Below are 14,328 nucleotides of genomic sequence, written 5' to 3' on the forward strand. Positions count from 1 at the left end.
AAACACCAGGTACACTGAAAAGGCTACCATATATCAGGGTTCCAGGGCAACAGTCCAAGTGAAAATCAAAGAGGAGTTTGCAATGGTCACTGGATCCAATTTCTGTCTTGCAAGGAAAGTATAAAGCATTGAACAACCAAAGGGGATCAGAATATGCTATCCTGAAATGTAGCACTGTGATTATTTTAGCTGAAAGCTACAGGAAAAAAGCAGATTCAAGGAGAGCTTCCTGACTGTCCACTTTACTACCAAAAAGCAGGGCATAAATTTCCCATGAGAAAACTGCCCTGCCTGTACCAGGAACAGGACATATTCTTATTGCAGATGAGGGCGTCAGTGCTGAGATGAATCTATCCAAACCTATTAAATAAGCTTTATCTTTCACTATTCTCCCTCCATTATTTCCCAGTAACTTTCCCTCAATTTATTGCCCATATCTCAAACCCTTTTTTCTTTTTTCTTTTTTTTAATATCTCCACAATTTATCATTCATTGTTAAAATGGTATATACCCTCTTGGGCCTATCCACATTTTGAGGTCTTCATTTTTATATATCAATGTCTTTATATATATAAAGTAAAATATTAAGAGCAAATACAGTTTTAAGTTTTTCTCATGTTAATCAGTCTTTGGTCAGTTTGAGCCCAGCTACAGAAGCTAAGTAGGTAAAGGAAAATCTTTACTCATCACATAATCTTTTGCCATTTCCACACACAGCCTACCCTAGTCTTCTTTTGATGCTTAAGGGATAGTATCACAAATATGAATCTTCAAACACACCTTACAGGGCATAAATAAAAATGAAAAGAATGGGACAAATCCACCCAAAATATTGGAAGTAGCACCACATTGACTTCAAACTGACTACTAGAATTAAAAGCAGTGTTCAACTCACTGATTGACTTTTAAAACAAAAGAGTACTGTATATGTGTTACATTCTCTCCTCTGTTGAGGGCATTGTGGGTATTGAGGTTCAAGAAAAAAGTTCATGTCTATGGAAATAACTGTTTCCCTTCTTATCTGGCAATTTCTTCTATCAGTTTTTTCTCCAGATAAGGTCTTGTTTCTAAGATATAAGAAAAAATAAAAATCAATTAATTTCTAAAGAAAATAAAGGGTCTGAATGCTCCAAATGTCAAAATCAAATGTTCTAGATAGAGACATCCAGGAAGAATATTGCCTCTCTCCATTGAAAACCATTTCAATGGTAAACTATATTATTTTAATCCTGAGAGACTCGGGTCTAATTTGTTTAAAGTTCTGTGCAACATTATACATAGGAGTATTGGATATCATGGACAGGATACTTTTCCTTTTGTAAAATATTTTATTGGATGTAAGTTTTCATATATTAAAAGATGCATCATTATTTTGTGCATCAAACATAAAAGAACTAACAAATAAATGGCAGTTATTTAAAATATAAGCAAACAGATTGCTGCTTTCTACTTCAGGGCTTTGCTACCTTCTGCCTGCCAGGAACTGTTTCTTCTCTGCAGTGCCCCTCTGGAATGCTACCCTACCTTGGAGCCAGTAAAACATGAACTGAAACCTCTACAAACTGCTACTGAGTGAAGCTCAGCCAGTCCCAGCACCCAGAAGGAAGCTCCCCTGCTACCATACCAGGACCCTAGGGCCAAGAAGGTGAGCTGGTCCCAGCACCCAGAAGGAAGCTCCCCTGCTGCTATCCCAAGCTCCTAGGGCAGAGAAGATAGCCGCATGGGCGCCAGAAGCACCCCCCACCCATGGAAATGAGAAGACACGTAAACAAGTCTCAAAAACAGACTTCCAGATTACCTAAAGCAACCCCAAAGGGAAACGAGATGGAACACTCTGATACTGAACCACCTGGACTCTCTGAACTGGCAACAAAAGAGGATCTGGGAAAAATGAAATCAGAAATAATTACTCAGATAACACCAAAGATTTTGCTCATGGTGCAAGACATGATTAATAAATCTAGAGAGCACACAGATTAAAAAAAAATAGAGGATCTGAGGAACATGATGGAATCCCAACATAGGAAACAAATGGAATCCATAAAACAGATACAAACAGATTTCCAAGAGATTAAAAACTCCATCGAATGTCTGCTCAGCAGAATGAACCAATATGAGGATAGAATTTCACATATAGAAGATAAGATTGCAATTAGTGAGGAGGAAAAGAAAAATTGCTTTAAAATTGTAAGGCAACATGAAAAATCAATCCAGCAGCTGCTAGACAATGCAAAGAAGAATAACATAAGACTGATTGGAGTCAATGAAGAAACAGGAGAGAGAGCAGATGACATAAGAAAACTGTTCACAGAAGTGATGGCAGAAAACTTCCCAAGGAGGGGAAAACAACTTGACATACAGATAAGTGAGGCATATAGGACTCCAGCTAGCCTTAATCAAAAAGAAATCTACACATAGGCATATAATAGTTAGGATTCCAGAAATCCAACAGAAGAACAAAATTCTACAAGCAGTGAGAGAAAAGAAACAAATCACATACAAAGGAAAGTACATCAGAATTACAGAAGACTTCTCAGTCCAAACCCTCAAGGCAAGAAGAGCTTGGAGTGATGTATTTCAAGCCCTAAAGGAAAACAGCCTCCAGCCCAGATTGATGTACCCTGCAAAACTATCTTTCAAAATTAATAGAGAAATAAGATGTTTTCATGACAAAGAGCACCTCAGGAACTTCATGAATACCAAACCAGCACTCCAAAAAATTTTAGACAATACCCTAGGAAAAGACAATGAGGATCACGACCCCAGGAAACCCAACAGAATGAATCCATTGGGAGTGACAAATTAAACGCAAAGGGGGAGAATCCAACAAAAAGAAAAAGTCATGACAAGGCTTTTAAAACTTTCAACTTCATCTCCCTAATGAGTGTATAATTCAATCTTATTATTGTACTGATTAGTATTTTTCTGATTCTAGAATTGCACACCATTCCTTGTGCTATACTGGCTATTTATCATCTTCTTATGTCTACATTTTAATTGGGTTGTCTATTAATGAGCTCTAAGAATTCTTTATATATCCTGCTCATAGGTTACATGCATTGTAAATACGGTCTGTTTAAGGACTACTTTTCATTTTAATGATGTCGTTTAAAATAAGTTCTAAATTTTGATGGAATCTCATCAATTTTTTTCTTTTATGCATCATGTTTTTTATATCCTAGGTAGTTCTTGCCTAGCCTGAATTCATAAACATTGTCCCTTATAATTTCTTCTTAAAGTTTTATACTTTTAGGCTTTCTTATTTAGGTTCATAGATCCCTTCAAGTTATTTTCATGTATGGAAAAAAAAGGTTGAGGTTAATTTTTTATATACGGATTCCAGGTGTTCTAGTGCCATTTGCTGAAGACACTATCTCTTCCTCGGTTCTTGAATCGAGTTTATATTCTATAAAATGCTAATGTTAAAAAATCTTTCAAAACTCAGTGGACCATATATGTGTGGTTCTATTCCTAGATTCTCTGTTTTATTCAAATGATCTATATGTCTTTCCTTACACCAACACTGCCTTGATTACTGTGGTTTTAGAAGAAGTCTTAAAATTGGGTGCTAAACATCTTTCAACACTGTTTTTGTTTTTGTTTTTGGCTTTTCTGGGTCCTTTGTACTCCTATGTAACTTTTAAATTTCAATATCCAATTCTTCATTTACAGCAAGTATGCACAGACCTGAATTTTTATATATACCTTGTGTTTTCTAATCTTGCTAAATTCAAGTGCAAGTTCTAGGGGGTCCTAAAGATTTCTTAGTATTTTCTCTGTAGATGACCATTTCAACTACATATAAAGATTTTGCTTCTGCCGTGCCAATCCTATCCTAATTGTGTCATTTTATTGCCAGGCTAATTTGGTTTAGACCTATGTTTCAAAGTCTAATGGACAGATGAAGAGTAGGCATATATGCCCTTGTTCCCCACTTTAGGAAGAAAGCATTGTATCGTCTCCATTCATAGAAGGAGTTTTTGTTGGAAGTATGGAGTACATGTCTTTGATCTGTTGAGAAGGTTCTGTTCTATTTCTAGTCTCCTGATAGCTTTTACCATGAAAAGCTGTAGGATTTAGTCCAATACTCTTTTTCCAACTAGTGACAGGATCATATGTCTTTCTCCGTTCCTCTGTTAAAATGATTACTTTTGGGGGTGGATCTTCCAATGCTGAACCAATACTGCCATCCCTATAACAAAACCACTTTCTACATACTGCCAGATCTGACTTCTAATAGTTTGTTTTGTTAAACAAATTTCTATCTATGTTCATACTTTTTTCTTCTATTATCTTTATCCAATTTTAGGATTAGCACAATGTTGCTTTCCTAAAATGAGGGGAGAAGTGTTCCTTCTTTTCTCTGCTTTAATTGTTTGATATAATTTATCAGTTATAATGTTTATGAGCCTGCTGTTGTCATATAGGTAGGTTTTCAAGCTAGGAATATACTTTCTTTAATAGGTGCTATTCAAGTTTTATATTTCCTCCAGAGTTAGTTTCATTAATTTGTCTTCTAAGTTACTTCTTAGAAGTTGTCAAATTTATTTCAAAACAGATTTTTGTAATATGCTTTCTGTACCCTTTTAAATTCTGTAAAATCTGTGGTAATGTCTCCTAGATCTTAATATTGTAATTTAAAAAATGTATAACTGATATTGTGTAACAGGAAGAAAAGGTCTAAAAGAACAGGGGAGTTGGGAGGGGTAGGGGAAGGGGAAGGGAAAAAAGGGAAAGGAAAAAATATGAGAAGGGGAAAAAAATGAAAACAAGGTCTTTGCAAATAGGGAAGGGTGGAGGGGGTGGAGGGAGGGCAAGGAAAGGGGAAAAAAAATGAGAACCAAGATACTCATGTAATGGTACAAGATCCCAATGATGATTGTAACTGTATTGTATACCTAAAATGTACCAATAAAGTTAATGGGGGGGGGAAACAACAACAAAACAAAACAAAAACAAAAACAAAAAAAGTTTTTTAAAAATGTATAAGCAACCACAAACTGAAAGAGAGATTTGCTTTTAGAGATGTTAAAATGTGGGAGAGAGGAGGCATCTCAGAGAAAATGAAATGTGACAACTCTTTGTCTTCACTGCACCTGCTTATATAGCCTACATACCTCAAGGGAGTTCGGGAGTTACTAGAAGTATAATTAAAATATACAGTTAATGTTTCAATTTTTAATTTTAATATAGTAAAAGACATGTTGCTATTTTCTCCCTCAAAATACTCTCCTTAACTTCAAATATTCTTATCTAATCATTCTTTCCACTTTCTGAAGCAGTTTTGGAAGTCTTTTTTCACGAGTGTGTTTATGAGATGTGATAGACAACACAGCCGCTAAGCACGTTCCAACAGAAAGGCAGACTCACGAAAACATGACAGTGTGTCCTCATCTACCTTATTTACCATATCTGTTCCTGTGTGACTTCTGGCTCTTCCCCAAAGTCAAAACCATTTGAATGAATTTAGAATATGAAGGCAGCCACAACACAACTAAAGACATTCACAAAAGATGACTTTCAGAACTGCTTCAGAAAGCATCAAGAATGATGGGAAAAGTGTATTCAAAGTGAGGGGGAGTGTTTTGCGGGAGATTAATGGCAATGCTACTTTTGCTGTAATTTTTTTTTATTTAACAGTCACCATATGTATCCATCACACCTTGTGCCTCTGTCTACTGCTTACTAGGACATCCCTGACAAGGACCTAACACCACTGCTACTTTTTCCCACTTGGAATTAGGTCTCATCCCACAGAGAATCATGGATTGTGCTCTGTAGACAGGAATTATTACTCACACTTCACGGAACAGAGATGCATTCAGATTAAGGAGCTTCACTCATCCGAGGTCATACCGTGCTGTTAGAAAAGCCTACAATTTCTTCCTCACAGTGCAATATTTTTTCCTTTCTCAGTTCCCACAATGTCAAGTCTGGAAGTTCCATAGAGTGTTTTTCTAACCATCTGGGGACCAGGGAGCGCCACCTACACTTCAGATTTGTTCCCTCAGTTCATGCATTTGTGAACACCCAAAGTATCTCAGGCCTACTTTCTCCGGGATACCTGCTCCCAGCTTTCTGCTGACCTTGCCTTCCTCCACTGTGAGCCTCCCCTATTTTACCAGCCAGGAAGCAAAAGTAGTCAAAGCAATGGGTATAGAATTTGCATTTTCTACTTGAATAATTTCTGAAACACACACACACACACACACACACACACACACAGTTTTAAGAAAAACAAATCTCCAATCTGAGTATCTGCTTTTCCCTTGTTGAATTGCAGAAGTGACAGCAACACTATAAAAAGGGTACAATTTCATGACCCCAATGTGCTTCTCTCTCTAGAAGGAAAAAATTAAGCACATTATCTTTTCACTGCTCATTCCTTGCCATAAAAGGGGTGCTTCACCAGCAAAACCAGAGCATTCAACCTACAAAGGTTTCGAGAAGAAGATTTTTTTAGAGGATGATTGCTTCTTGAGTCAAACCCTTTTTTAGCCCCCTCTCACTGGTTTTTCAGAAAAGGAGGGAAAGAATGTATAATTGGTAAGAGGGGTATCAAGCAGTATCGTAGGCATCATGGCTGCCTCACTGTGAGGATACACTGTCTTCCCCATTCAATAACAGAATATGCTGTAGAGTCTTATAACTCCTTTGGCCTGGGGGATGTTAAGCCAGGCTCATCAAGCACCATCCATGTGGAAAGATATGAATACATTTTTACCTGGCACATACATATTTCCTCTGCAGCTGCCTCTGTAGCCTTGCTTCCTACAGACTCATGCTCACCTTAAGCAAACAAAAGGAGAGAGGGAAAATAAAAGGATGGATTTTATTTGAAGAGCAGAGAAAAAGAGACTTCCAGTACCTGAAAAGATTCCAGCATGAAAGAGTGTGTAGAATTCTTAATATGTTTTATTTTGTTTTGTTTGTTTTCTCTTGGAAGATGAATTTTTAAGTAACTTCATTTTAGTAGGCCCAGCCAAGGCTTGTGATCACTTTCTGTTCTATTAATTGAGAATGATCAAATACTTTATTTCGATCACAACTTCATTTTAATTCCATTTTGGTCCAAAAGCACCAAACCCTTATGCCTATAAAGGAGTTATTGAGGCTTATAGGTGGAAGCCAAGTAAAAATACAAATCATGAATTCCATTGCAACACTAATTGTCAGATTTGTGTGGAAGACTCTAATTAAATCCCATAGGAAGAGAACACCAAGCAGTGGAAAAAGAAAAATCAGTCATTGAAACAATTCTGCTAAGAGCTTAAAATAGACACAGAAAAACATCCTAGAAGTGTTGTGGGGTTTTTTTTCCAGGCAAAGATAAGAAAAATTAAAAGCAGAGAAATAGAGTTGCACTGAAAATACCGAATCAGCCTGCTGCAGACGGGCAGGTCTGCGGACACAGTCCTGAGGTTGCCAGTCGCACGAAAAACACCAAATCAGGCCACACCCCGGCAGCAATCCACTGGACCCCCATCCCCGGCTCCTTTGGCCTCTTATCTTCATAGCCACCTGGTTCCACACTACAAAGACACAGAGGACACCGGACCGCCAGACCACTGTACTGGAGCTAATCAAGTTCTCAGCATTTAAAGAATTCCTGCCCAGATGTAGGGGCTTCTGAGCCACCATCACACTGCTCCTAGTCCAAAGGAAGGGGCTTCCAGGCCGCCAACCATCCTGCCGCTCCCGGCCCAGAGGAAGGGGCTTTCAGGCCACCATTCCTACTGCTGCTCCTGGCCCCTGGCCCACCTCTCCCAGCTCAGAGGAGGTGAGCCACACAGGTGCCAACAGCACCCACCTGCCCCCCTCCCCAGTCAAAATGAGAAAACATGTAAATAAGTCTCAAAGCCAGACTTCCAGGTCACCTACAGCAACCCCAAAGGGAAATGAGATGGAACACTCTAATACTCAAATATCTGGACCCGCTGAACTGGCAACAAAAGGGGATCTGGGAAAAATGAAATCAGAAATAATTTCTGAGATAACAGGAGAAATTGTGCTCCTAGTGCAAGACATGATTAATAAATCTAGAGAGGAGCTGAGAAACATGATGGAATCCCAATGCAGGAAACAAATGGAATCCATAAAACAGAGGCAAATAGATTTCTAGGACATGAAAAACTCCATTGAAAGTCTACACAGCCGAATGAGCCAATGTGAGGACAGAATTTCAGATATAGAAGATAAGATTGTAATTAATGACAGGAAAAGAAAAATTCTTTCAAAATTATAAAGGAACATGAGAAATCAATCCAGCAGCTGCTAGATGATGCAAAGAAAATAACATAAGACTGATTGGAGTCAATGAAGAAACAGGAGACAGTGCAGATGACATAAAAAAAACTCTTCACAGAAGTAATGGCAGAAAATTTCCCAAGCAGGGCAAAAGAACTTGACATGCAGATAAGGGAGGCATATAGGACTCCAAATAGCCTTGATCAAAAAAAATCTACACATAGGAATATAATTGTTAAGATTCCAGAAACAGAACAGAAGAACAAAGTTCTACAAAGCAGTCAGAGAAAAGAAACAAATCACATACAAAGGAAAGCCCATCAGAATCACAGAAGACTTCTCAACACAAACCATCAAGGCAAGAAGAGCTTGGAGTGACATATACCAGGCCCTAAAAGAAAACAGCCTCCAACCCAGATTGATGTACCCTGCAAAACTATCTTTCAAAATTGATGGAGAAATAAGATACTTTCATGACAAAGAGCACCATAGGAACTTCATGAATACCAAACAAGTACTCCAAAGAATTTGACACAATATCCTAGGAACAGACATTGAGGATCACAAGCTTAGGAAACAAAGCAGAATGAACCCATCTGGCATGACAAGAAATTAAATCTAGAGGGAGAGAACCCAACAAAAAGAAAAAGTCCTGGCAATGACAAGTCAATATGTTTCAGTTATAACCATCAATGTTAATGGTCTCAATTCACCAATCAAAAGAAACAGACTGGCAGAATGGGTCAAGAAACAAAATCCAACAATATGCTGCATACAAGAAACACACTTAATTCAAAAGGAAACTCATAGACTCAAAGTTAAAGGGTAGAAAACAATACTCCTTGTGACAGGAACCTGAAAAAAAGCAGGAGTAGCTATCCTCTATGCAAACCAAGTAGATTTCAAACCAACACTGATTAAGAGAGACAAAGAAGGACTCTACATCCTTGTAAAGGGAACAATCCAAGAGGAAGAGATGACAATCATAAATATCTATGCACCAAACACTAGTGCACCCAACTATATAAAACAAATACTAACAGACATGAAAAGTCATCTATGCACTAATACAGTTGTAGTGGGGGACCTCAACACCCCACTGTCACAAATAGATAGATCAACTAGACTAAAAATAAGTAATGAAATACTAGAACTCAATCAAACTCTTGAACAAATGAACTTACAGATGTTTACAGAGTGTTCCACCCCACAAAATCAGAATACACTTTCTTCTCAGCTGCACATGGGTCATTCTCCAAAAGAGACCACATACTCACACATAGAACATGTTTAAGGAAGTACAAAGGAATTGAAGTTATCCCCTGTATATTATCAGACCACACTGTGATGAAATTGGAGATCCATAGCAAAAGAAACTCAAAAAATTTCATAAACACGTGGAAATTGAACAACACACATTTGAATAACCAATGGGTCACAGAGGAAATTAAAGAAGAAATCAGACAGTTCCTTCAATTAAATGACAATGACAATACAACATACAGGAATCTATAGGACACAATGTAAGCAGTCTTCTGAGGGAAATTCATAGCAGTGAATACACATATTAGGAAAACAGAACAAGCCCAATTAAACAACCTGATGCTGAACTTCAAGCTTCTAGAAAAAGAATAGCAGGACATCCCCAAAGCTTGTACAAGGGAGGATATTATAAAGATCAGAGCAGAAATCAATGCAATGGAGACTAAGAGAACGATACAAAAAATCAATGAAGCCAAGAGTTGGTTCTTTGAAAGCATGAACAAAATTGACAAACCCTTAGCCAACCTTGTCAGAAAAAGGAAAGAAAAGGCCCAAATCCATGCAATTAGGAATGGAAAGGATGAAATTACAAAAGACCCAGCAGAAATCCAGAGGATCATCAATACCTACTTTCAGAACCTATACACCAGTAAGATGGACAACACAGAAGAAATGGACAGATTCCTAGATACATATGAATTATCAAAGTTGAATGAAAAAGACCTAAAAATTCTAAACAACCCAATATCAATCAATGAAATTGAAAATGTAATTAAAAACTTATCAACTAAGAAAGGCCTGGGCCCTGATGGCTTCACTGCTGAATTCTACAAGACATTTAGAGAGGAGCTACTTCCATGACTCTTTAAACTCTTCAATGAAATTGAAAGGGAGGCAATACTTCCAAATTCATTCCTGGAAGCAAGCATAACCTTGATCTTCAAACCAGAGGAAGACCCAACTGAAAAGGAGAACTATAGGCCAATCTCACTAATGAACATAGATGCAAAAATCCTTAATAAGGTATTTGCAAATAGAATGCAGAAGATCATTAAGAAGATCATTAACCCTGATCAAGTGAGATTCATCCCAGGGATGCAGGGATGGTTCAACATACCCAAATCAATCAATGTAATACACTATATCAATAGAGCCAAGGACAAAAAACATATGATTGTCTCCATAGATGCAGAAAAAGCATTTGACAAAATCCAACATGTATTTATGATTAAAAAAAAAACCCTACAAAAAATTGGAATAGATGGTCTCTACCTCAAACTGATAAAAGCCATTCATGAAAAACCAACAGCCAATATCATACTAAATGGTCAAAAACTGAAATCCTTCATACTAAAATCAGGAGCAAGACAAGGATGTCCACTATCACCACTCTTCTTCAATATAGTTCTGGAAACATTAGCCACAGCAATTAGACAAGAGAAAGAAATAAAGGGAATAAAAATAGGAAATGAAGAAGTCAAATTGTCATTATTTACAGATGACATGATACTGTATAGAGAAGACCCCAAGAACTCCACCAAAAGTCTTCTAGACTTAATAACCAAATTCAGTCAAGTAGCTGGTTACAAGGTCAACACAAAAAAATCAATAGCTTTGCTCTACACCAATGACAGACTCACTGAGAGAGAAAAAAGGCAAATAATTCCTTTCACAATAGCATCCAAAAAACTGAAATACCTAGGAATCATCCTAACAAAAGAAATCAAAGAGCTCTTCTCTGAAAACTATAGCACTCTGAAAAGAGAAATTGAAGATGATACCAGAAAACGGACAGACACCCCCTGCTCCTGGATAGGAAGGATTAATATAGTGAAAATGGCCATACTTCCAAAACTGCTGTATAGATTTAATGCAATTCCAATTGAGATCCCAGCAGCATACTTCATGGACCTTGAGAAAACAATCCAAAAATTCATTTGGAACAAGAAAAAACCCAGAATAGCAAAAGCAATTCTAGGTAACAGAGACATGGCAGGTGGTAGCACAATCCCCAACCAAGAACTATACTACAAAGTTACTGTGATAAAAACAGCATGGTACTCGCAAAGAGACAGACCTGAGGACCAGTGGAACAGATTAGAAGATGCAGAAACAACGCCAGACATACTCAGCCATCTCATCTTCAATAAAGGAACCAAACATCCTCACTGGAGGAAAGATAGCCTCTTTAATAAATGGTGCTGGAAAAATTGGGCTTCAACTTGCCAAAGATTAAAACTAGACCTATATCTCTCACCATGCACTAAACCAAAATCAAAATGGATTAAAGATCTAAATATTAAAATAGAAACTCTGAACCAGTTGGAACAGTGGTTAGGTAGAACTCTTGAAGACATAGGTGTAGGAAAAGATTTTATGAACAAAACCCCAGGTGCCTGTGAACTAGCACAAACAATCAACAAGTGGGATCTCTTCTTATTAAAAAGCTTCTGCACAGCAAGAGAAACCACCAGCAGTGTGAAGAGATAACCCACAATGTATGAAAAAATCTTCACCTGCTTTTCCTCAGACAAAGGTCTACTATCTCAAATCTATAAAGAACTTAGAAAGATAAGACATCCCAAATTTAAGGAGCCAATCCAAAAATAGGCATCTGAAATGAACAGATATTTCTCAGACAAGGAAGTAGAAATAGCAAATAAACACATGAAAAAATGTTCAACATCACTGGTCATTCGAGAGATGCAAATGAAAACAACCCTGAGATTCCACCTCACTCCAGAAAGAATGGCTGCTATCATGAAATCAACCAATAACAAATGCTGGCGGGACTGTGGGGAAAGAGGAACCCTGCTCCAGTGCTGGTGGGAGTGTAGACTGGTGCAAGCACTGTGGAAATCAGTATGGAGATACCTCAAAGAACTAGGACTGGAAGTCCCATTTGACCCAGCTATTCCACTGCTGGGGGTCTTCTCCAAAGAATTAAAAGAATCATACCACAGTGATATATGTGCGCCCACGTTCATAGCAGCACAGTTTGTATTAGCTAAAACTTGGAAACAGCCCAAATGCCCATCAACTGGAGACTGGATAAAGAAAATGTGGTTTTTTTATAAAATGGAGTAGTACTCAGCCATAAAAAATGAGAAATTAGAGATATTTATAGCTAAATGGATGCACATTGAGGCAATACTCTTAAGTGAAATAAATAGGACACACATGTATAAATACTGAATAGTTTCTGTGGTGTGAGAAACTGAAAGTGTAAATGGAGACTAAAATGTATGACAGGTAATGTGAAATAGGAAGAAAAGGGGCAAAGGGGAAGGAGGTGGGAGGGGTAGTGGAAAGGAAAGAAGGGAATGGAATTAATATGAAAAATAGGAACAAAGTCTTTGTCAATAGGGAGGAATGGAGGAGTTGAAGGTAGGGCTGGGCAAGGGTGAAAGATGGGAACCAAGAGAGATTATGTAAAGGTGCAAATTTCCAATGATTAATATCATTATATTGTATACCTAAAATGTACCAATGATTAGAATGAATAATCGATAGTGCAAAATAGGAAGAAAAGTTCCAAAGGGGTAGGGGTAGTGGGAGGGGCAGGGGAAAGGAAAAAGGAAAAGGAAAAATGCTGAGAAATGGAAAAAATGGAAATAAAGTCTTTGCAAATAGGGAAGGGTGGAGGGGGTGAAGGGAGGGCTAGGAATGGGGAAAAAATAAGAACAAAGATGCATTATGTAAAGGTACAAGTTCCCAATGAGAAATGTAATTTTGTTGTATACCTAAAATGTACCAATAAAAGAATTTAAGAAAAAAAAAGCAGAGAAATGTTGGGCTAGATAATAATATTCTAAGCATCTGAAAGGTAGCATCTATCAAAATTTTATGAGATGTGCTAAATTTATTCCAGACAAAAATCTTAATTGACTGACTGCCTATTAGATTGTCTTTATTGTCTTTCATCCTTTACAGGGCTGTCACAGGAAGATTCCTCCTGCTCAACAAATCGTGGAAGATTCTTTAAAAACCCCGGAGAAGAAAGAGATTGGTACATCAACATAATCCGTATAGAAGAAAATCCCTCCTCCAATTTACTGATGACAACCACCAAAAAGATAAAAAAGAGTGCTTTTGAGATGCACTTCAAGAGAACACATGGTAAATTTCCACTAAACACAAAAAACACTTCCCAAAAAGGAAAATCACTAAACTTAAATCTTCAGAAAATTGAAAAAGTTTCTCTCACCTGACAGAGGCAAAATGCTTTTTATCAAAAATATGAAGAGCCATCAAAGTCATATTCCTCATGATTCAGATATGCCAAGATTAGTGAGGTCAACTCTGCAATTTTCACAAAAGTGAAATATTCAAAAATCACAAACATTCTCCAAAGTCACCATGCCAGGTTTCTATCCAGAGCCATTCTCCATTCAGACCTGAGCAAAGATACACCTACTATGCTCTCCTCTACCCCATACATGGTATTTCAAGATTGGCTGGGATGTGATGAGTATGAGAAGGGAGAGCTGGATCCAACCAGTTCACTGGGCTCCATTTCCTTCTTGCCCTGTGCTCTGGGAAGCTCCCTTATACTACCCAAATTCCCCCAAATGGGTACAATGATATTTGTTTTTAAAATTCCATGTGCCTTGTGTTTTCTCCATCTTTCTTTCCCTGTACATAAATACCTATGTCATTATAAAGCAAAATGAGCTCTCCAGACCCAAATGGTCTCACCTTCAGCTCCACTGCATCTTATCATGGGACCACTCTTCTCTCCTTCTCTCAAGTTTTACTGAGGAGACCTCCCTCCTCCTGGAAGAGACTAACATTTCCATGAGAAGATCAGCCTTAGTG

The sequence above is a fragment of the Heterocephalus glaber genome, unplaced genomic scaffold (genome assembly GCF_053883595.1).
Source record: "Heterocephalus glaber isolate CG9 unplaced genomic scaffold, H.glaber_assembly_v1.0 deba00001457, whole genome shotgun sequence".
In the NCBI taxonomy this organism is placed as follows: domain Eukaryota; kingdom Metazoa; phylum Chordata; class Mammalia; order Rodentia; family Bathyergidae; genus Heterocephalus; species Heterocephalus glaber.